Source organism: Triticum urartu, chromosome 4A, assembly GCF_056163025.1.
Source record: "Triticum urartu cultivar PI428250 chromosome 4A, HENAU_Tu73, whole genome shotgun sequence".
Classification (NCBI taxonomy): Eukaryota; Viridiplantae; Streptophyta; class Magnoliopsida; order Poales; family Poaceae; genus Triticum; species Triticum urartu.
The window spans coordinates 165,355,380-165,380,333 of record NC_141876.1 but is presented as its reverse complement, the minus strand read 5'-3'; positions in this window follow the sequence as shown (position 1 = coordinate 165,380,333).

Sequence of the window (24,954 nt, the reverse complement as noted above, 5' to 3'; positions counted from 1 at the left end):
TGAGTCCATGGATTATACGCACTCTCACCTTTCCATCAGTGCTAGTCCCTTCGGTACCGCGCATTGCCCTTTCTCACCTTGAGAGTTCGTGCAAACTTCGTCGGTGCATCCAAACCCCGTGATATGATACGCTCTATCACACATAAACCTCCTTATATCTTCCTCAAAACAACCACCATACCTACCTATTATGGCATTTCCATAGCCATTCCGAGATATATTGCCATGCAACTTTCCACCGTTTCATTTATGACACACTTCATCATTGTCATATTGCTTTGCATGATCATGTAGTTGACATCGTATTTGTGGCAAAGTCACCATGCATAATTTATCACACTGTAGCGACCTGACCCCAAACGGTCAAGTCTCTGTGCTTCAGTTTCATCCCTGGATCGGTAATGCTGACACACACATTACTCGAAGGATTTATAACAGAGTAGCAATCACACACTTATTACATCGAATGTCTCAAAAGAGAACTTATTACAATAAATATGGCTTAAGGCCATCTAATATGATAATAGCGGAAGGCTTGGAAGATAAAGTGAGTCCATCAACTCCAACGACATAGCTGAGCTGCATGGCAACGACCTAACGAACCTTACTCCTCGTCTGAAAAATCTGCAACATAATACGTTGCAGCCCAGAAATGGGTCAGCACATGGAATATGCTGGCAATGTAACACAGTAGAGCAAGAATAGAATAATGCTATCACTATATGCATATTTGGCTGGTGGAAAGCTCTATGGTTATAGTTTTGCGAAAAGCCAATTTTTTCCTACAACAAAAGAATAGATTTTATTTAACTATCATGGTAGTTGAAACATCATTGAGAAGGTTCCTCCAACTCAATCACAATTAAAAGTAATTATCAACCCAACAATATTAGTTTTAGAGTGATGAGATACATATGATAATCCAAGCACTAGATACTCAAGATGTCCATAACCGGGACACGGCTAACCATGATTACTTTGTACACTTTGCAGAGGTTTGCACACTTTTCCCCACAAGACTCGATCTCCTCCGTTGGATTTCTTGCACTACATGATGTTTGAGAAATGGATGACCGAGACACAGATTTTCAAAAGAATTAACTCTCTACTCTGGATAGACTATACCACCTACAACCCACTACCTGCTAGTCTACCTCTTCAAGAGCTTCACGCAACTTACTCAACTATGCTAGAGCCCATAATAGCTTGTGGCTGCACACGGAAGTTTCTAGCATGAAATATCTCAGTTCCCTTTGAGCCTGGGTGGCAGACCGTAGGATTATCACACGGGTACTCCGGGATATCCTAGTACAATACTGGATTCTCCAGGTGCCCAACAAGCAATCCACCCAGATGTGTATTAAAGTTGCCACCTTAAGTTAAACCATTAATTAACAATCTCACATCTGTCATGGATTCACTCACCCAAACCACGTCTACGAGCATAGCATGGCAATATAAGCAATACGTAGAAGTAACTCCCAGGGGTTTGATAATAACATGGCAATAGGTTCTACCTCATCAACTACTTCCCAATCCCACATGTTATCAAGTCCTAACCATGCAATGTGTGAGGGTTGAAACTAATGCATAAAAACTGGGTGATAAAGGGGTATGATCAAAGTGTTACTTGCCTTGCTGGTGATCCGCAAAACCTAGAGACTCATAGTAGCACGCTTCACACTCCAGGTGTTCTATCACAAACAAACAATAGCATACATAAGCAATCAAGTAGAGAAGAACGGGTAAAACTCAAATAAGAATATCTAACCAGAACGTTCAACTTAAGAACTCCGGTTTGCAAAAAGAATCAAATCAAAAGGAGCAATGAAACTCAAACTGCGAAAGAAACAAGATCCGATTACTAATCTAGACTAAGGCCAAATTTTACAGTACCAAAATCTTGTTTAAGTTGATTAAACAGAAAGAGGGTTTCGAGACGAAGATTAGGCGCTTGAATCGCCTGATTTCGATAAACGAGCGAAAAGATAAACTAAAACGAAAATCGGATTAGAAATCGCGATCGGAAATAATCGTGGAATATCCGAGAAAAAGAAAAACTGACGAACAGGCTAATGAACGAACGTTCGCTGTCTGCGGCTAACGAGTGAACACCGTTCGTTAAAACGAACGTACGGATGAGCGTCCGCTAAGTAATTAAACCGAGAAAACCGGCGAACCGATCTATTAAAAAAACCTAGGGTTTTATAAGAAAACCGACGGTTTTTACCTAAACCAAAAAAAACCGAACGGCGAGATCGGATCGGACGACGGTGGCTCCGGCGGCTAGGCGTGGGCTTGCAGGGCGGCGGTGACAGCGGGCGGTGCGGCGGCGGCGCTGCGGGCGGCGAGGCGAGGCGCGGCAGGCGACGGCTGCTGCGGCGCTGCTGCGTGCGGCGGGCGGTGGTGGTGATTCGGGGCGGCGGCGGGGGGGTATTTAAGAGGGGGGGGGCTGCGGGGCGGCTTGGGGAAGGGGCAAGGCGGTAGCGGGGACGGAGTCCCGGTCGGACTCGGCGACGACGGCGTGGCGGTCGCGATCTCCTGGAGGGAGACGGCGGTGCGGGGCGGTTGAGCCGGCCTGGCTTGGTTGGGCTTCGATCCAGCCGGGCGCTGAAGATTTTTTTTAAAACGTGCCGCCGAAAAAAATCCTAGAAAAAATAAAAATCTAAAAATGCCAAAGCAATTTTCACCATCTAAATAAAATATTTAGAACAAGATGAACATTTTCTTGGCCCTAAAATGCAATTTTGAAAACGTGCAATTTTTCTAATGCAAATAAAATAGCAATAAAATCCGAATAAAATCAAACATTTGATTTTAATATTTTTCCTCCAATATTTCATTTATCTTGGAGAAGCCATATTATGTCCTCTCATATATTTTAACATGAAATATTTTTGGAGAGAAAAACAATTAAAACCAAAAATCCCTGTTTCAATATGTGATAAAATTTCAAATATGAAAACAGTGAAATCCCCAACTCTCTCTCCGAGGGTCCTTGAGTTGCTTAGGATTTCGAGGATCAATACAAAATGCAATAAAATATGATATGCAAGGATGACCTAATGTATAACATTCCAAATTGAAAATTTGGGATGTTACACATACATGTCACTCTTGATTCATTGCCCTTCCCGGTACACCGCCGGAGGCATTCATATAGAGTCATATTTTGTTCTAGTATCAAGTTGTAATCATTGAGTTGTAAATAAATAGAAGTGTGATGATCATCATTAATAGATCATTGTCCCAAATAAAAAAAGAGAAAGGCCAAATAAAAAAAGTTAGGCCCAAAAAAAGAAAAAAGGGAAAAAGGAAATAAAAAGGGACAATGCTACTATCCTTTTTCTTTCCACACTTGTGCTTCAAAGTAGCACCATGATCTTTATGATAGAGAGTATCTTGTTTTGTCACTTTCATATACTAGTGGGAATTTTTAATTATAGAACTTGTCTTGTATATTCCAACAACGGGCTTCCTCAAATGCCCTAGGTCTTCGTGAGCAAGCAAGTTGGATGCACACCCACTTAGTTTCTTTTGTTGAGCTTTCATAAATTTATAGCTCTAGTGCATCCGTTGCATGGCAATCCCTACTCCTTGCATTGACATCAATTGATGGGCATCTAAATAGCACGTTGATTAGCCGTGCCAATGTGAGACTTTCTCCTTTTTGTCTTCTCCACATAACCCCCATCATCATATTCTATTCCACCCATAGTGCTATATCCATGGCTCACGCTCATGTATTGCATCAAAGTTGAAAAAAGTTTGAGATTACTAAAGTATGAAACAATTTCTTGGCTTGTCATCGGGGTTGTGCAAGATGAGAGCATTCTTGTGTGACAAAAATGGAGCATGACCAAACTATATGATTTTGTAGGGATGAACTTTCTTTTGCCATGTTATTTTGAGAAGACATGATTGCCTAGTTAGTATGCTTGAAGTATTATTATTTTTATGCCAACATTAAACTCTTGTCTTGAATCTCTCGGATCTGAATATTACTGCCACAATAAAGAAAATTACATTCAGAATTATGCTAGGTAGCATTCCACATCAAAAATTCTGTTTTTATCATTTACCTACTCGAGGACGAGCAGGAATTAAGCTTGGGGATGCTTGATACGTCTCCAATGTATCTATAATTTTTGATTGTTCCATGCTATTATATTGTTTTGGATGTTTAATGGGCTTTATTATACACTTTTATATTATTTTTGGGACTAACCTACTAACCCAAGGCCTAGTGCAAATTGCTGTTTTTTTGCCTATTTCAGTGTTTCGTAGAAAAGGAATATCAAACGGAATGAAACCTTCGGGAGAGATATTTTTGGAACAAACATGATCCAAGGGACTTGGAGTAGACGTCAAGAAAGAAACGAGGTGGCCATGAGGTAGGGAGGCGTGCCTACCCCCCTGGGTGCGTCCCCCACCCTCGTGGGCCCCTTGCAGCTCCACTGATACCCCAAAAACATCCAGGAGCACCACGAAACCCTATTTCCACCGCCACAACCTTCTGTACCCAAGAGATCCCAACTTGGGGCCTTTTCCGGAGCTCCACCGGAGGGGGAATCGATCACGGAGGGCTTCTACATCAACACCATAGCCTCTTTGATGATGTGTGAGTAGTTTACCACAGACCTTCGGGTCCATAGTTATTAGCTAAATGGCTTCTTCTCTCTCTTTGGATCTCAATACAAAGTTCTCCTCGATCTTCTTGGAGATCTATTCGATGTAATTATTTTTGCGGTGTGTTTGTCGAGATCCGATGAATTGTGGGTTTATGATCAAGTTTATCTATGAACAATGTTTGATTCTTCTCTGAAATATCTTATGTGTGATTTGTTATCTTTGCAAGTCTCTTCGAATTATCAGTTTGGTTTGGCCTGCTAGGTTGATCTTTCTTGCAATGGGAGAAGTGCTTAGCTTTGGGTTCAATCTTGCGGTGTCCTTTCCCAGTGACAGCAGGGGCAGCAAGGCACGTATTGTATTGTTGCCATCGAGGATAAAAATATGGGGTTTATATCATATCCCTTGAGTTTATCCCTCTACATCATGTCATCTTGCCTAATGCGTTACTCTGTTCTTATGAACTTAATACTCTAGATGCATGCTGGATAGTGGTCCATGTGTGGAGTAATAGTAGTAGATGCAGAATCGTTTCGGTCTACTTGTCGCGGACGTGATGCCTATATACATGGTCATGCCTAGATATTCTCATAATTATGTACTCTTCTATCAATTGCTCGACAATAATTTGTTCACCCACCGTAATACTTATGCTACCTTGAGAGAAGCCACTAGTGATACCTATGCCCCCCGGGTCTATCTTTTATCATATAAGTTTCCAATCTATTTTACTTTGCAATCTTTACTTCCTATCTATATCATAAAAATACCAAAAATATTTATCTTATTATCTCTATAAGATCTCACTCTCGTAAGTGACCGTGAAGGGCTTGACAACCCCTTTATCGTGTTGGTTGCGAGGTTCTTATTTGTTTGTGTAGGTACGAGGGACTTGCGTGTAGTCTCCTACTAGATTGATACCTTGGTTCTCAAAAACTGAGGGAAATACTTATGCTACTTTGCTGCATCATCCTTTCCTCTTCAAGGGAAAACCATCGCAGTGCTCAAGAGGTGGCAGCCTATTAGGCCCATATAGCTTGCCGGGGGTTGCCCGGAACCCCTTCCGGTGACCCGATATGTACCCGGTACCCCCAGAACACTTCCGGTGTCTGAATACTGTCGTCTTATATATGAATCTTTACCTTTCGACCATTTCGAGACTCCTCGTCATGTCCGTGATCTCATCCGGGACACCGAACAACATTCGGTCACCAAATCCCATAACTCATATAATACAAAATCGTCATCGAACATTAAGCGTGCGGACCCTAAGGGTTCGAGAACTATGTAGACATGACCGAGACACCTCTCCGGTCAATAACCAATAGCGGAACCTGGATGCTCATATTGGCTCCTACATATTCTACGAAGATCTTTATCGGTCAAACCGTAATGACTACATACGTTATTCCCTTTGTCATCGGTATGTTACTTGCCCGAGATTCAATCGTGGTATCTTCATACCTAGTTCAATATCGTTACCGGCAAGTCTATTTACTCGTTCCATAATGCATCATCCCGCAACTAACTCATTAGTCACATTGCTTGCAAGGCTTATTATGATGTGCATTACCGAGAGGGCCCAGAGATAAAAGGAATATGTCATGAAGGAATATGTATATGTCATGAAGAAAGCAATAGCAATAAAAGTTAACGATCATTATGCTAAGCTAACGGATGGGTCTTGTCCATCACATCATTCTCCTAATGATGTGATCCTGTTCATCAAATGACAACACATGTCTATGGTTAGGAAACTTAACCATCTTTGATTAACGAGCTAGTCTAGTAGAGGCTTACTAAGGACATAGTGTTTTGTCTATGTATCCACACATGTATCAAGTTTCCGGTTAGAACAATTCTAGCATGAATAATAAACATTTATCATGATATAAGGAAATATAAAATAACAACTTTATTATTGCCTCTAGGGCATATTTCCTTCAGTTTCCCACTTGCACTAGAGTCAATAATCTAGTTCACATTGCCATGTGACCAACACCCAAAGGGTTCACTAGAGTCAATAATCTAGTTCACATCTCTATGTGATTAACACCCAAAGCTTACTAAGGTGTGATCATGTTTTTCTTGTGAGAGAGGTTTAGTCAACGGGTCTGTCACATTCAGATCCGTATGTATTTTGCAAATTTCTATGTCTACAGTGCTCTGCATGGAGCTAGTCTAGCTAATTGCTCCCACTTTCAATATGTATCTAGATTGAGACTCAGATTCATTTGGATCGGTGTAAAAGCTTGCACTGACGTAACTCTTTATGACGAACTCTTTATCACCTCCATAACCGAGAAATATTTCCTTAGTCCTCTAAGGATAATTTTGACTGCTGTCCAGTGATCTACTCCTGGATCACTGTTGTATCCCCTTGCCAAACTCATGGCAAGGTACACAATAGGTCTGGTACACATCATGGCATATCGTATAGAACCTATGGTTGAGGCATAGGGAATGACTTTCATCTCTCTCTATCTTCTGCTGTGGTCGGGCTTTGAGTGTTACTCAACTTCACACCTTGTAATACAGGCAAGAACCCTTTCTTTGACAGATCCATTTTGAACTTCTTCAAAACTTTATCAAGGTATGTGTTTTGTGAAAGTCCAATTAAGTGTCTTGATCTATCTCTATAGATCTTGATGCCTAATATATAAGCAGCTTCACCGTGGTCTTTCATTGAAAAACTTCTGTTCAAGTATCCTTTTATGCTTTCCAGAAATTCTACATCATTTCCAATCAACAATATGTCATCCACATATAATATTAGAAATGATACAGAGCTCCCACTCACTTTCTTGTAAATACAGACTTCTCCAAAAGTCTATATAAAACCATATGCTTTGATCACATTATCAAAGCGTATATTCCAACTCCGAGATGCTTGCACCAGTCCATAAATGTATCGCTGGATCTTGCACGCTTTGTTAGCACCTTCAGGATCGACAAAACCTTATGGTTGCATCATATACAACTCTTCTTTGAGAAATCCATTAAGGAATGCAGTTTTGACGTCCATTTGCCAAATTTCATAATCATAAAATATGGCAATTGCTAACATGATTCGGACAGACTTAAACATCGCTACAGGTGAGAAGGTCTCATCGTAGTCAACTCCTTCAACTTGTCGAAAACCTTTCGTGACAAGTCGAGCTTTGTAGATAGTAATATTACCATTAGTGTCAGTCTTCTTCTTGAAGATCCATTTATTCTCTATGGTTTGCCGATCATCGGGCAAGTCAACCAAAGTCCACACTTTGTTCTCATACAAGGATCCTATCTCAGATTTCATGGCCTCAAGCCATTTATCGGAATCTGGGCTCATCATCACTTCCTCATAATTTGTAGGTTCATCATGGTCTACTAACACGACTTCCAGAACATGATTACTGTGCATTCTGGTGCGGAACATGCTCTAGTTGACCTACGAGGTTCAGTAGTAACTTGATCTGAAGTTCCATGATCATTATCATTAGCTTCCTCTCTAGTTAGTGTAGGCATCACTGGAACTAATTTCTGTGATGAGCTACTTTCCAATTCGAGAGAAGATACAATTACCTAATCAAGTTCTACTTTCCTCCCACTCACTTCTTTCGAGAGAAACTCCTTCTCTACAAAGGATCCATTCTTAGCAACAAAAATCTTGCCTTCGGATCTGTGATAGAAGGTGTACCCAACAGTTTCTTTTCGGTATCCCATGAAGACGCACTTCTCCGATTTGGGTTCGAGCTTATCAGTTTGAAACTTTTTCACATAAGCATCACAACCCCAAACTTTAAGAAACGACAACTTAGGTTTCTTGCCAAACCATAGTTCATATGGTGTCATTTAAATGGATTTAGATGGTGCCCTATATAAAGTGAATGCAGTTGTTTCTAATGCATAACCCCAAAATGATAGTGGTAAATCGGTAAAAGACATCATAGATCGCACCATATCTAATAAAGTACAGTTACGACATTCGGAAACACCATTACACTTTGGTGTTCCACGTGGCGTGAGTTGTGAAACTATTCCACATTGTTTTAAATGAAGTCCAAACTCGTAACTCAAATATTCGCCTCTGCGATCAGATCATAGAAACTTTATTTTCTTGTTACGATGATTCTCCACTTCACTCTGAATTTTTTTGAACTTTTCAAATGTTTCAGACTTGTGTTTAATTAAGTAGATATACCTATATCTGCTCAAATCATCTGTGAAGGTCAGAAAATAACGATACCCGCCGCGAGCATCAACACTCATCGGACGGCATACATCGGTATGTATTATTTACAGTAAGTCATCAACTTGCTCCATTGTTCGGGAGAACGGAGTTTTAGTCATCTTGCCCACGAGGCATGGTTCACAAGTATCACATGATTCATAATCAAGTGATTCCAAAAGCCCATCTGCATGGAGTTTGTTCATGTGTTTACACCAATATGACCTAAACAACAGTGCCACAAATATGTTGCAATATCATTATCAACTTTGCATCTTTTGGCATCAATATTATGAATACGTGTATCACTACAATCGAGATTCAATAAACCATTTATATTGAGTGTATGACCATAGAAGGTTTTATTCATGTAAACAGAACAACAATTATTCTTTGAATTAAATGAATAACCGTATTGCAACAAACATGATCCAATCATATTCATGCTCAATGCAAACACCAAATAACTTTTATTTTAGGTTCAACACTAATCCCGATGGTAAATGGAGTGTTCTATGGTGATGTTATCAACCTTGGAATCACTTCCAACACACATCGTCACCTCGCCCTTAACTAGTACCTGTTAATTTTGCAACTCTTGTTTTGAGTTACAAATATTAGCAACTGAACCGGTGTCAAATACCCAGGGGCTTCTATGAACAATAGTAAAGTACACATGAATAACATGTATATCAAATATACCTTTGTTCACTTTGCCATCCTTCTTATCCGCCAAATACTTGGGGTAGTTCCGCTTCCGGTGACCATTCCCTTTGTAGTAGAAGCACTCAGTTTCAGGCTTAGATCTAGTTTTGGGCTTCTTTGTGGGAGTGACAACTTGCTTGTCATTCTTCTTGAAGTTCCCTTTCTTTTCCTTTGCCCCCTTTTCTTGAAACTAGTGGTCTTATCAACCATCAACACTTGATGCTTTTTCTTGATTTCTACCTTCGCTGATTTCAGCATCGTGAAGAGCTCGGGAATCATTTTCGTCATCCCTTGCATATTATAGTTCATCACAAAGTTCTAGTAACTTGGTGATAGTGACTAGAGAACTCTGTCAATCACTACCTTATCTGGAATATTAACTCCCACTTGATTCAAGTGATTGTAGTACCCAGACATTCTGAGCACATGCTAGCTATTCTCTTATATCTTCTAGGAAAAGTACTTGCCAGAGGTCTCATACCTCTCGAGATGGGCATGAATCTGAAATACCAATTTCAACTCTTGGAACATCTTAAATGCTCCGTGGCGTTCAAAACGTTTTTTGAAGTCCTGGTTCTAAGTCGTAAAGAACGGTCACTAAACTATCAAGTAGTCAACATACCGAGCTTGTCAAATGTTCATAACGTCTGCATGTGCTCCTACAATAGGTCTGTCACCTAGTGGTGCATCAAGGACATAATTCTTCTATGTAGCAACAAGGATAATCCTCAGATCATGGACCCAGTCCGCATCATTGCTACTATCATCTTTCAACTTAGTTTTCTCTAGGAACATATCAAAAACATAGAGGAGCTATAACGCGAGCTATTGATCTATAACATAGATATGCAAATACTATCAGGACTAAGTTCTTGATAAATTAAGTTCAATTAATCAAATTACATAAGAACTCCCACTTAGATAGACATCCCTCGAGTCATCTAAATGACCACGTGATCCAAATCAACTAAACCATGTCCGATCATCACGTGAGATGGAGTAGTTTTCAATGGTGAACATCTCGATGTTGATCATATCTTCTATATGATTCACATTCGACCTTTCGGTCTGCAGTGTTCCGAGGCCATGTCTGTACATGCTAGGCTCATCAAGTTTAACTCGAGTATTCCGCATGTGCAAAACTGTCTTGCACCCATTGTATGTGAACGTAGAGCTTATCACACCCGACCATCACGTGGTGTCTCAGCACGACGAACTTTCGCAACGGTGCATACTCAAGGAGAACAATTATACCTTGAAATTTTAGTAAGGGGTCATCTTATAATGCTACCACCGTACTAAGCAAAATAAGATGCATAAAAGATAAACATCACATGCAATCAAAATATGTGACATGATATGGCTATCATCATCATCTTGTGCCTTTGATCTCCATCTCCAAAGCACCGTCATGATCTCCATTGTCACCGGCTTGACACCTTGATCTCCATCGTAGCATCGTGGTCGTCTCGCGAACTATTGCTTCTACAAGTATCGCTAATGCATAGTGATAAAGTATAGCAATTACATGGCATTTTCATTTCATACAATAAAGAGACAACCATAATGCTCCTGCCGGTTGCCAGTGACTTTTTCAAAACATGATCATCTCATACAATAACGTATATCACATCATGTCTTGACCATATCACATCACAACATGCCCTGCAAAAACAAGTTAGATATCCTCTACTTTGTTGTTGCAAGTTTTACGTGGCTGCTACGAGCTTCTAGAAAGAACCATTCTTACCTACGCATCGAAACCACAACGGTGATTTATCAAGTTTGCTGTTTTAACCTTCAACAAGGACCGGCCGCGGTCAAATTCGATTCAACTAAAGTTGGAGAAACAGACACCCGCCAGCCACCTTTATGCAAAACTAGTTGCATGTCTGTCGGTGGAACCGATCTCATGAACGTGGTCATGTAAGGTTGGTCCGGGCCACTTCATCCAACAATACCGCCGAATCAACATAAGACATTAGTGGTAAGCAGTATGACTATCATCGCCCACAACTCTTTGTGTTCTACTCGTGCATATCATCTACGCATAGACCTGGCTCGGATGCCACTGTTGGGGAACGTAGCATGCAATTTCAAAAAAATTCATACGCTCACAAAAGATCTGTCTAGGAGATGCATAGCAATGAGAGGGGGAGAGTGTATCTACGTACCGACGTAGACCGAAAGCGGAAGCGTTTGGCAACGCGGTTGATGTAGTCGAACTTCTTCCCGTTCCGACCGATCAAGCACCAAATGTACGACACCTTCCCCACGCGCCTCGTTGCTGCACTGCCACTGCCGTGCAGCCCGACGCGCGACAGCGCTCACCCGCGGCCTTCCCTCATGCGCTCGCGCTCCCCACGTCCCCGTAGCCCCCTCGCTCGTCTGCGCCGTGCGCCGTCTGCCGCGCCGTCGTCGCTGCCCTCTCGCTTGCCCGCGCCGCTGCCACAATGCCCCGCTCACCGCATCCACCTGCCGCCCGCTAGTGGCGCCGTGCCGCACCCCGGTGGCCTCGCCCCGTTCCCCCCGGTCGGGCTCGGCGCCACGCGGGTTACGCCCGCAACCGCGCCCGGTGGCGCCCAGCACCCGCACCACGCGCCCGCTATGGCCCCTGGGCCTATGACAGAGGGGCCCCGCCCACAGAACATTTTTTTAATAAATAATAATAAAATAAAAATAATTAATTAATTAATTAATTAAATAAGTAAAGAAATAATTAACGTAATTAATTTTGATTAATTAAATTAAACAACTAATTAAACTAATTACACATTAGTTAACTATTTAACCTGATTAGTTAATTAGTTAATTAGGTAGTCAATGACAGTGGGGCCCACCCCTAATTAATCCTGTTTAGGTTAATTAATGTGTTTAATTAAAATGTGTCAGTGACAGGTGGGACCTACACGTCAGTTTGACCAATCAACACCCCTGTTGACTGCTGATGTCATGCTGACATCATGATGATGTCAGCAAACACTATTCTGGTTAATGTTGATTAAATTAATTAAATAAATCCTAAAAATGATTTAAATCTTTTAAAATTAATATAAAATAAACCGTAGCTCGAATGGAAAAACTTTGTATATGAAAGTTGCTCAGAACGACGAGACGAACCCGGGTACGCAACCCGTTCGTCTGCCATGCCTCCCTAACATAGCGAACACACAACTTTCCCCCTCCGGTTCATTTGTCCGAAAAGGCGAAACTTCGGGGAAACATTCCCGGATGTTCTCCCCCTTCTCCGGTATCGTGTAGCACCGCGCTAGAACACATCTAGCTCTGCCTGTTGTCCTGTTATGCATTGTTTGCTCTGTATTTACTGTTTCTTCCCCCTCTTCTCTCCGATAGACCCCGAGACCGATGCCGCCCCTGTGATCAACTACGTCGACGATGACCCCTCCTTGCCAGAGAAACCAGGCAAGGAAACCCCCCTTGAGCATTCCGACATCGCCCATTTCTTTCCCTCTCATGCTTGCATTAGAACTTCTACTGCTTTCTGTATGATCCTACTCTGATGCATAGCCTATTTTTGTTACCTTCTTTCATACCTTAACTGCTTATCCTAAACTGCTTAGTATAGGTTGGTTAGAGATCCATCAGTAACCCCACCTTGTCCTAGTTGCCTCGCTTTATGTTTCGATGACTCGATCAATGTGATCGACGTCCAGGCCCCGACATCGCACATCACCCGCCTAGTTGTACGACTCTACGGAGTTACCATCGTGTGCCGACGGTGGAACCTCTTACATCACTCCTAATGAGACCTCTATAGTGTAGCTATACGGTCGAGGTCATCGAAGGTGATTTACTCCTTACCCACTTCCATTACGGCTCTATCATGCAACCCATCAAATGTGAACCTCGAGGGTGGATCCTCTTACGTTCACCTTGATGAAAACATCGAGTGGAATTCACCGGGGGTGATTCCTCGGGTTTTCCCCTTGGTGTTAGACACACAGTTACTATGGTTACTATGACTTTGCACTGTGCCATGTTACTAAAGATGGGTCGGCCCTGAGGGGTACCCACGCGAGCTTAATAGCGAGTGATGTGGAGTCGGGTTGACCTGGAAGGTTCCCGCGAGATACTTACGAGACGTGGCCGGGCATTCCTAGCCCTTGCCGCAAGTACTCGAGACAGGGCGATGGGGTCACATCGATCGTGAGTCTCTGCTCGTTACCGCGTGCTCCTAATCCACTACGATTTGGATATTTGATCTGAGGGGCCTCTGGCCTGATAGCACTAACCATCACGTGGGCATTGTATGGGCGTTCTACGTCGTATGCATCATCCGAAGCTTAATCGACGTCAGCGACTGAGCGGCGCGCGTCGGGTTGGACTGCGTAAGCTCCTGCCTTGTTTAAGGAGGAAGCTAGGTCTGCTCACCGGCCGCCCACGCAATGTGTAGGAGTTCCCGGGGCGATGGCCCAAGACCCCTAGGGGCATAGGTTTAGTCCGGCATGCTTGACCTCTCTATTAAGCCTAGGTTGGGTTGTCGCGTATTGTTTGGCTGAGGCCGGGCATGACCTAGGAAAGTGTGTCCGGCCGGAGTTAATCGAGCATGGTGGATAAGTTGGTGTACCCCTGCAGGGAAGAAAACATCTATCAATAGCCTGTCCTACGGTAACGGACACTTGGAGTTGTATCCCGATCGATACAACTAGAACTGAATACTTGTGATGAGAAATGGATAGTATGGCTCTGGGATTTCTTTCTCGCAGGGAGTCAAGGAAGGATCTCCGGCCGAGGTTGACAACACTACTACTTTTACTTTACTTTATGCTACTCTTATCCCTTCTGATGCTGCATGTTGCTTGAAGCTGATGAAGATGCTAGTCTTCGATAGGACTAGGCTTTCCCCTACTCTTTTGGCATTCTGCAATTTAGCCCACAGATACAACCCTTTTCCTTTGATACAGATGCATACTTAGTTTAGATCTGATGTAAGTCTTGCGAGTACTTTAGATGAGTACTCACGGATGCTTTGTTACCTCTTTTCCCCCATACCCGATTGTTGCGACCAGATGACGGATCCCAGGAGCCAAACGACACCACTGATGACTACTACTACCACGAGGACGCCTACTACTACATGACGGCCACTAACGACTTGGAGTAGTTAGGAGGATCCTAGGCAGGAGGCCTTTCCTTTTTGATCGATGTTGTTTTTGTGCTAGCCTTCTTAAGGCAAACTTGTTTAACTCATGTCTGTACTCAGATAATGTTGCTTCCACTGACTCTTGTGTATTCGAGCCCTCGATGCCCCTGGCTTGTAATATAAAGCTTGTATTATTTTAATTTGCGTCTAGAGTTGTGTTGTGATATCTTCCCGTGAGTCCTTGATCTTGATCGTACACATTTGCGTGTATGATTAGTGTACGGTCAAATTGGGGGTGTCACATCATCCCTCTAAGCCGTCGATCCAAATTGATGTATGAATATGGCGGAGGCCCAGATGATTCTCTGCGTCACAGCTATGTACAACTAACTGAAGAAGACATTGTTGCAATGTCAACCATCCCCGTGAATGGAAAATACGAGGACTCCTGTAAGGTTGGATTAAACCCCTTCTGCAAACTTAACCCGACACCAGAGGAGAAAAAACCCCTGACCTCTTTCTCTTTTGTGTTTTCCTTAGTAGTTTGAATACTTGCATGACTTTTTACCCTGTTTATTAGTTTACAGGCCAAATCTGACTTCTGGAAGGCCAAGTATGATCATGAAGCTGCCAAGAAGGCTAGGGCTGCTGCCATAGCTGCCAGGAAAACGACCCGGAAGCCCAAGAAGAAGAAGACTGCATCTGACATGTTCCTGCTAGATGATGTTTCTGAGTCGGAGGTAGCCCTTGACTCCCTTGGCCAATTTTTCAACTATCTTATTGTAGCGACCAGACCTCAAATGGTCCAATCTCTGTGCTCAAGTGTCATCCCTGGATCAGTAATGCTGACACCACACAGTACTTGAAGGATTTATAATAGAGTAGTAATCACACACTTATTACATCGAGAGTCTCAAAAGAGAACTTATTACAATAGATATGGCTTAAGGCCATCTAATAACGATAACAGCGGAAGGCTTGGAAGATAAGTGAGTCCATCAACTCCAACGGCATCACTGAGTATAGAACCACGACCTAAAAGCACCTTAATCATCGTCTAAAAAGTATGCAACATTAACGTTGCAGCCCGAAATGGGTCAGCACATGGAATATGCTGGCAATGTAACACATAGAGAGTACTGGAAGAAATAGGCTATACTATATGCATATTTGGCTGGTGGAAAGCTCTATGGTTACAGGTTTGCGTAAAGCCAATTTTTCCCTACTGCAAAGGAATAAATTTTGATTTAACTATCATGGTAGTTATTAAACATTGAGAATGGTTGACAGCATTCTCAATCCCAATTAAGAATCATCATTAAACAAAACCCAACAAATTAATTTTAGAGTAACATGATGAGATTCACATGATAATCCAGATACTAGATACTCAAGATGTCCATAACCGGGGACACGGCTAACCATGATTAGTTTATACACTCTGCAGAAGTTTGCGCACTTTTCCCCACAAGACTCGATCTCCTCCGTTTGATTTCTCGCACTACATGGTGTTTGAGAACCGGATGACCGAGACATAGTCTTTCAGAAGCGCTAGCACCTTACGATCGGGTAGACCGTTACACCTACTTTCCCCTACATCTGGTAGTCTACCACTGTAAGAGTTCGCACGACTTAATCAACTATGCTAGAGCCCATAGTAGCTTGTGGCTGCACACAGAAGTTTCTAGCATGAATAATCTCATGATCCCTTTGAGCCTGGGTGGCGGTCCAAAAGAAAACTGGCAATCGCTGGAATACCCACGTGCCTCAATCCACCCAGATGTGTATTTCAGTTGCCACCTTAGATAAACCATTAATTTAACAATCTCACATCTGTCATGGATACACTCACCCAATCCACGTCTACTAGCATAGCATATCATAATAAGCAACGTAGAAGTAACTCCCAAAGGTTTGATAATAACAGGTAATAGGTACTACCTCATCTACTTCCCAAACCCACAATTTAATTAGATCTTAATCATGCAATGTGTGAGGATTGATCTAATGCAATAAAAACTGGGTAGTAGGTGGTATGATCAAAGTGTTACTTGCCTTGCTGATGATCCGCAAAACCTAGCGATTCGAAGTAGCAAGCGGCGCACTCCGGGTACTCTATCGCAAACAAACAAGCATACAATAAGTATGTGACGCCCGCGATTCAATCGTACACTAATCATACACGGAAATGTGTACGATCAAGATCAGGGATTCACGGGAAGATATCACAACACAACTCTACAAATAAAATAAGTCATACAAGCATCATATTACAAGCCAGGGGCCTTGAGGGCTCGAATACAAGAGCTCGATCATAGACGAGTCAGCGAAAGCAACAATATCTGAGTACAGACATAAGTTAAACAAGTTTGCCTTAAGAAGGCTAGCACAAACCGGGATACAGATCGAAAGAGGCGCAGGCCTCCTGCCTGGGATCCTCCTAAACTACTCCTGGTCGTCGTCAGCGGGCTGCACGTAGTAGTAGGCACCTCCCGAGTAGTAGTAGTCGTCATTGACAGTGGCGTCTGGCTCCTGGGCTCCAACGTCTGGTCGCAGCAATTGAGTATAGGAAGAGGAAAAAGGGGGAGCAAAGCAACCGAGTACTCATCGAAAGTACTCACAAGCAAGGAGCTACACTACATATGTATGCATTGGTATCAAATGGAATAAGCGTATCATATGTGGACTGAACTGCAGAATGCCGGAATAAGAGGGGGATAGCTAGTCCTTTCGAAGACTACGCTTCTGGTAACCTCCATCTTGCAGCGGGAGAAGAGAGTAGATGGTAAGTTCACCAAGTAGCATCGTGTAGCATAATCCTACCCGGCGATCCTCTCCTCGTCGCCCTGTTAGAGAGCGATCACCAGTTGTATCTGGCACTTGGAAGGGTGTGTTTTATTAAGTATCCGGTTCTAGTTGTCATAAGGTCAAGGTAAAACTCCAAATCGTCCTGTTACCGAAGATCACGGCTATTCGAATAGATTAACTTCCCTTCAAGGGTGCACCACATAACCCAACATGCTCGATCCCATTTGGCCGGACACACTTTCCTGGGTCATGCCCGGCCTCGGAAGATCAACATGTCACAGCCCTACCTAGGCACAACAGAGAGGTTAGCACGCCGGTCTAAATCCTATGGCGCAGGGGTCTGGGCCCATTGCCCATTGCAGACCTGCACGTTGCGTACGCGACCGGTGAGCAGACCTAGCCTCCCTTATACAAGAGTAGGCGTTCCAGTCCAACCCGGCGCGCGCCGCTCAGTCGCTGACGTCACAAAGGCTTCGGCTGATACCACGACGTCGAGTGCCCATAACTGTCCCCGCGTAGATGGTTAGTGCGTATAGGCCAGTAGCCAGACTCAGATCAAATACCAAGATCTCGGTAAATGTGTTATCTTGAAATAACCGCGAAAACCGACCAGGGCCAGGCCCACCTCTCTCCTAGGTGGTCTCAACCTGCCCTGTCGCTCCGCCACAAAGATCCACTCGCGGGTACTCCTACGAGCCGACCCGTCTTTTAATCACCACAGGTATCATGTATAAAGTATAGAGTATATACCCGTGATCACCTCCCGAGTGATCACGAGCCGATAGTATAGCATGGCAGACGGATAAGAATGTAGGGCCACTGATGATAATCTAGCACCCTATACTAAGCATTTAGGATTGCAGGTAAGGTATCAACAGTTGTAGCAACAATGACACGCTATGCATCAGAATAGGATTAACGGAAAGCAGTAACATGCTACACTACTCTAATGCAAGCAGTATAGAGGAGAGTAGGTGATACCTGGTGATCAAGGGGGGGGGCTTGCCTGGTTGCTCTGGCAAGAGAGAGGGGTCGTCAACACCGTAGTCGTACTGGGTAGCAGCGGCGTCGGTCTCGGTGCCTAGCGAGAGAAGAGGGGGAGAAACAATAAATATAATGCAAACAAATGCATGACGATGCATGACATGGCAAAGCGTAAGGCTAGGTGTGCCCTAACGCGGTACGAGGTGGTACCGATGAAGGGGGGAAACATCCAGGAAATTATCCCCGATGTTTCGCGTTTTCAGACAGATGAACCGGAGGGGGAAAGTTGCGTGTTTGCTATGCTAGGGATGCGTGGCGGACGAACGGGCCGCGTATCCGGATTCGTCTCGCCGTTTTGAGCAACTTTCATGTTGAAAATAATTTAATCCGAGTTACAGATTAAAAGATATGATTTTCTAAAGATTTTATTAATTTCTGGAATTATTTTTAATTCGAAAATAATTGCTAAATTGCTAGGCGTACCCAGCACAGTGTACACAAAAGTGTACCCAGTGACTGACAGGTGGGCCAGAGGGACCCAGTTGACCAGTCAACGTTTGACTGGTCAACAGGGGTGGGACCCCCCTGTCATTGACTGTTTTAGTTAATTAGGGTTTAGGTTAATTAGTTTAATTAGTCAGGCTTAATTAGTTGTTTTAGTCTAATTAATCAAAATTAATTAAGTTAATTAATTCTTTAATTAATTAATTAATTAATTATTTTTATTTTTATTTTCATATTTATTTTCATTTTCGTTCTCAGGGGTGGGCCCCTCGTGTCATGGGCCCAGAGGCCTCAGCGGGCACGCGGTTACAGGCACGACGGCTAACGGGCGAAGGGCGATGTGCGCCTAGGCGGGCGCTCGCCCGCAGGGAGTGCGGCGGGGCGATGCTAGTGGCCAAGGCGGCCTGCCGGTGGCAAGCATGGCCGCGCGTGGAGGCCCGGCGGGGCTGCGACAGGTGGGGCGCACGAGGCGCGATGCAGGTGGGCGCGAGGCGCGACGTAGCCGAGCACGGGGAGGAGGCAGCGGCGCAGGAGGGCGCGGGCGCGCGCGCGAGGGACGGAAGCATGCAACGGCACACGGGCGGCTCGCAGCGGCTGCAGATGGTGGTGGCGGCGACAACAACAGAAGCAGCAGAGAGTGGGGGGGGGGCGCGGTAGGAGAGTGCGGTGACCACACGCGCCGGCGGCGCAAACAACGGCAATAGGCAGCCGTGGGCCGCGCGGACCTCGCCGGAGCGGGGAAAACGGGGTGCGGCGATGTGCATGGGGGGCGGGGAGCAGTAGCGTCAGTGGGGCGACGGCGCGGGCACGGCGATGGCTGGCCTAACGAGGTCGTGGTGGCCGGTGCGCGACAGAAGAGGAGAGAAGAGGTCGGGGCTCACGGTGGTTCGCCGAGAACGGGGCAACGTGGGTTTAGGAGGAAGACGGCGACGACGGCGTAGAGGAGGCATGCCAGCGAGGTGGCGTCTTGGCGCGGGGCGGGGTCGGCGGGTTCCGAGGTGCGCGCATGCGGTCGTCGCGGCGAGCGAGGGCGACGGGGTCGGGGCGGTTCGATCCCCTCCTTGATCCAGATCGGATCGGGAGGTGGGGGCTGGCGGGGGGGGGGAGTGGTGGGGGGTGAGTGGGAGGTGTCGCTTAGGGTTTCCCCCTGGTGGGGTTATGGAGGGGAGGGGTTGGGCCGGTTGGTGGCCTGGCCGGCTGGGCCGTCTGGCGCAAATGGCCAAGGGGGTTTTCTTTTCCTTTTCTTTTTTTGTTTGTTTTCTCTTTTGTATTTTCCTTTTCTTTTATTTCTTTTTCTTTTCTGTCTTCATTAATTTTAGGGCATTTAAGGATTTTATAAATTGTGTTTTCTTTACTATAATTACCCTTGTAATATTCAGCACCGCCCGAACATTTTGTTACAACTTTTGAAAACTTTTGTTGTTTGACATATTTTTGAATTTGAATTTTGAATCAGTTTTGAACTAACGCGAGATTGACAATAGTAACCATGGTGACGTGGCATCATTAATAGAGGTTTACTGTAGCTTAATTATCCGGGCGCCACAATTCTCCTCCACTACAAGAAATCTCGTCCCGAGATTTAGGAGGTAGAAGGAAACAGTGCGGGGTATTCATCGCAAAGACGATCCTCGCGTTCCCAGGTGGCTTCGTCTTCAGAGTGATTCGACCACTGGACCTTGAGGAACTTGATCGCCTTCTGACGTGTGTGGCATTCAGCTTGGTCGAGAATGCGGTCCGGATGCTCTTTATAGGAGAGGTCCTGTTGCAACTCGAGCACTTCATGATCGACTGCTCGGATTGGATCCTTGAAGCATCGTCGGAGTTGTGACACATGGAACACATCGTGAACCTGAGAAAGGTTCGGTGGAAGCTCCAGTTGATTTGCCACTTTTCCATGCCTTTCGAGAATAGTGAATGGGCCAATATAGCGAGGAGCTAGCTTGCCCTTGATCCCGAAGCGGTGAGCACCCTTCATTGGTGTAACTCGAAGATAAGCCTTTTTGCCAGGTTGATAGACCATGTCTTGGTGATGACGGTCATACTGACTTTTCTGACGTGACTGAGCAGTCTTGAGATTCTCGCGAATAATGCGAACTTGTTCTTCGGCCTGTTGGATAATATCCAGACCGAAGAGTGGACGTTCCCTAGTTTCTGACCAGTTCAGAGGGGTTCGACACTTTCGTCCATATAGCACTTCGAAGGGGGACATCTTCAGACTAGCTTGATAGCTATTATTATAAGAGAACTCGGCATATGGATGAGATTCCTCCCATTTCTTGCCGAATTAAATTACACAAGCTCGAAGCATGTCTTCGAGAACTTGGTTGACACGTTCAACCTGTCCTTGCGACTGAGGATGAAACGCCGTACTGAACGACAGGTGAGTTCCCATAGCTTCTTGGAAGCTTTCCCAAAATCTTGAAGTGAATAAACTGCCACGGTCTGAACTGATAACCAGTGGAATACCGTGAAGTGAAACAATTCTGGCCATGTAGAGAGTAGCAAGCTGACTAGCAGTGATTGTCTCTTTGACCGCCAGAAAATGTGCAACTTTAGAAAGCCGGTCAATGACGACAAGAATAACATCATTACCTTTCTGCGATTTGGGAAATCCAGTGACGAAGTCCATTTCAACATGTTCCCATTTCCATTCAGGAATAGAGATAGGTTGCAGAGTTCCAGCAGGCCTTTCATGCTCAGCTTTGATACGACGGCAAAAGTCACACTCAGCAACATAACGAGCAATGTCCTGCTTCATATTAGACCACCAGAATCTTTGACGAATATCCTGGTACATCTTTGTACTACCAAGATGGATGGACAGAGGCGTATCATGAGCTTCTTTCATAACCCTTTTAGTCTTATCGAGGTTTTTCTTCGAACATGGTACCACTAGGCGGCCTTTGAATTACAAGGCGCCATCATCGGCGATAGTGAAGAATGAGGGCTTTCCTTCTGCTAGATGGCGTTTAATCTTATGGACTTCAGAGTCATAACCTTGAATAGTCTTTATACCAGCTACGAGATCTGGTATGACAGCCAGGGTATTTAGAGAACCCTTAGCAACAACAAGAAGATTCATCTTGCGGAACTCCGGGGGAGGGGAGCGAGTGCTCCAGGAGGAACAATATGACGGTTCAGCTTTCTAAATTCTTTGACAAGCGAGGGCTGAACTTTGTGAACCTGGAGGTGGTTGCAGTAAGACTTGCGGCTCAAGGCATCAGCCATTACATTAGCCTTGCCGGGGGTATAGGATATACCCACGTCAAAGTCTGCAACAGTCTCCATCCATCTCTTCTGATGGAGGTTCAGATCTGGCTGAGTAAACAGATACTTCAGACTTTGGTGGTCGGTGAAGATCTCACAATGATTACCGAGAAGGTAATGTCGCCACTGCTTCAGTGCATGAATGACAGCAGCAAGCTTGAGGTCGTGAACTGGGTAGTTTTCTTCGTGAGGGCGCAGTTGACGAGAGGCATAAGCAATCACTCTGCGCTCTTGCATTAGGACACAGCCTAATCCTTGACGGGAAGCATCGCAGTAAATGACTAAGTCCTTCTTAGTATCAGGTGGAGCAAGCACTGGGGCAGAAGTCAACTTGTCTTTGAGCGCCTGGAAACTTTCCTGACACTTGTCTGTCCAGTCAAACTTGACACCCTTATGCAACAGATTAGTCAGAGGCCTGGCAATCTTGGAGAAGTTCTCGACGAATGGACGGCAATAGCTAGCAAGACCGAGAAAACTTCGGACTTGCTTGACATTCTTCGGAGGAGTCCAATCAAGAATAGCCTGAACTCGTTCAGGGTTGACGGCAATACCATCCTTGGAGATGACATGCCCAAGATAGGTTACTTCAGGGAGCCAGAATTCATACTTGGAATACTTAGCATAGAGTTGGTGCTCTCGAGGCTTTTCCAGCACAAGACGAAGATGTTCAGCATGTTTTTCTTTATTCTTTGAAAATACCAGGATATCATCCAGATAAACCACGACGAACTTTTCGAGGTAATCCATGAATATATAATTCATCAGGCGAGAGAAAGTGGCTGGAGCATTCGTTAAGCCGAATGACATGACGGTGTACTCGTATGATCCATACCGAGTCATGAAGGCGGTTTTTGGGATGTCCTCTTCACGAACATGGATCTGGTGGTAACCCAACCTCAAGTAGAGTTTGGAGAACACTGATGAACCAGCCAGTTGATCATAAAGATCATTGATCCGAGGAAGAGGATATTTATTCTGAATGGTAGCTTGGTTTATAGGATGGTAGTCTTGGACTAATCGGTTTGTCCCATCCTTCTTAACAAAGAGAGAAGGTGCTCCCCAAGGAGAGCAACTTGGGTGAATGAAACCTTTGACAAGAGATTTGTCGATTTCCTCCTTAAGCTCAATGAGTTCATGCGGCGGCATCTTGTAGGGTCGTTTAGCTATAGGGGTGGTGCCGGGTTTCAAGTCGATGATGAATTCGACAGCTCTAGCTGGGGGAATCCCTGGAAGTTCTTCTGGGAAGATGTCTTGGAATTCACGAACGACGGGAATGTTTTCAATGCCCTCGAGTGGTGCAGCATTCAATGCATTCAAGGCATAAAGCCATGCCTCGGTGTTCTGAACTAGATGAGCTTGGTAAGCTATTATTTCATCAGAAGGGTGTAGCAGATGGACAACCTTAGTGGCACAAACTATAGAAGTAGTATGCGCTTTCAACCAATCCATTCCCAGAATGAGGTTGATGTTAGACGACTTCAGGATAATGGGAGAGGCATAGAATTCCAGCCCTTCGGTTTCCACAGGGACGTCGATGCCAACCAGTGAGGTTTGGCATTGTCCCACAGGGGTTTTTTACCAATACCGAAGTGTTCATCTCCTCACATTTAACGTCATGCTTGTATGCAAAATCTTCTGACATGAATGAATGCGATGCTCCTGAATCGAATAAAACAGATGCAGGTACTGAATTTACGAGGAGTGTACCCATCACAGTAGCAGGATGATCTTGAGCTTCATTAAGATCAACATGGTTGGCATGAACACGACCATAAGACCTGTCATTGTTGTTGCGAGGCTGGTTGTTTCCACGGCCAGCTGCAGGGAGGGCCAGTTGATTCTGGTTCTGGTTGCATTCCCTAGCACGGTGCCCTGGTTGACCACACCTGAAGCACAGACCATTATTGGGAGTGGGAACAGGAGCTTGGGGTGGTGGAGCTGGAAGCCTTGGCTGCCTAGTTGGAGGAGTAGGCAGACGAGGTGCAGCATAGGACTGCCTTGGGGCAGGTGCAATTGGCTGGTACATGCTGTTGGGAATCCATATCTTACGCTTCTGCGAAGACAGGCCCGAAGATGAGCCCGTGTCACGATTGCGCCTGTGAGAGCTCTGGTAATCCTGCAGACCAGTTTCGACATTGATGGCCTTGTTCACCAGGGTGGCAAAATTAGAAAAGTCATGCACTAGAAGTGCGAGCTTGATGTCAGCTTGAAGGCCATCACGAAACTTCTCCTGTCTGCGTGCATCCGTTGCAATGTCTTCTTCAGCATAGCAGGACAGATCTAGAAACTCCCGCTGATAAGCTTCCACAGTTTTGTTGCCCTGAGTGAGGTTGCCAAACTCACGCTTCTTCCGGTCCATGACTCCCTGAGGAATGAAGCGAGCACGGAAAGCGTCTTGGAAGTCTGGCCAGGTGATGATTGTTCCAACTGGAAAAGTACGCCTGTGGCTGTCCCACCATTGAGTAGCGGGTCCCTTCAGGAAGAAGGAAGCAAAGGTGACATAGCTGGCAGGGGCTACATCAGCACACTCCATCTCATAGGTGATGTCACGGAGCCAGTCATCAGCATCCAGAGGCTGAGTTGAGCTGCGGTACACAGTTGAGTTCAGGCGCATGAAATCCTGCAGAGTTACTGGGGTTGGCTGCTGGTTCATATTGGGGCAAGGAAACTGAGCCATCATATTCTCCATGAACTAGCGATTCATCTCAAGCTGTTGGATCATACCAGCCATGTACTCAGG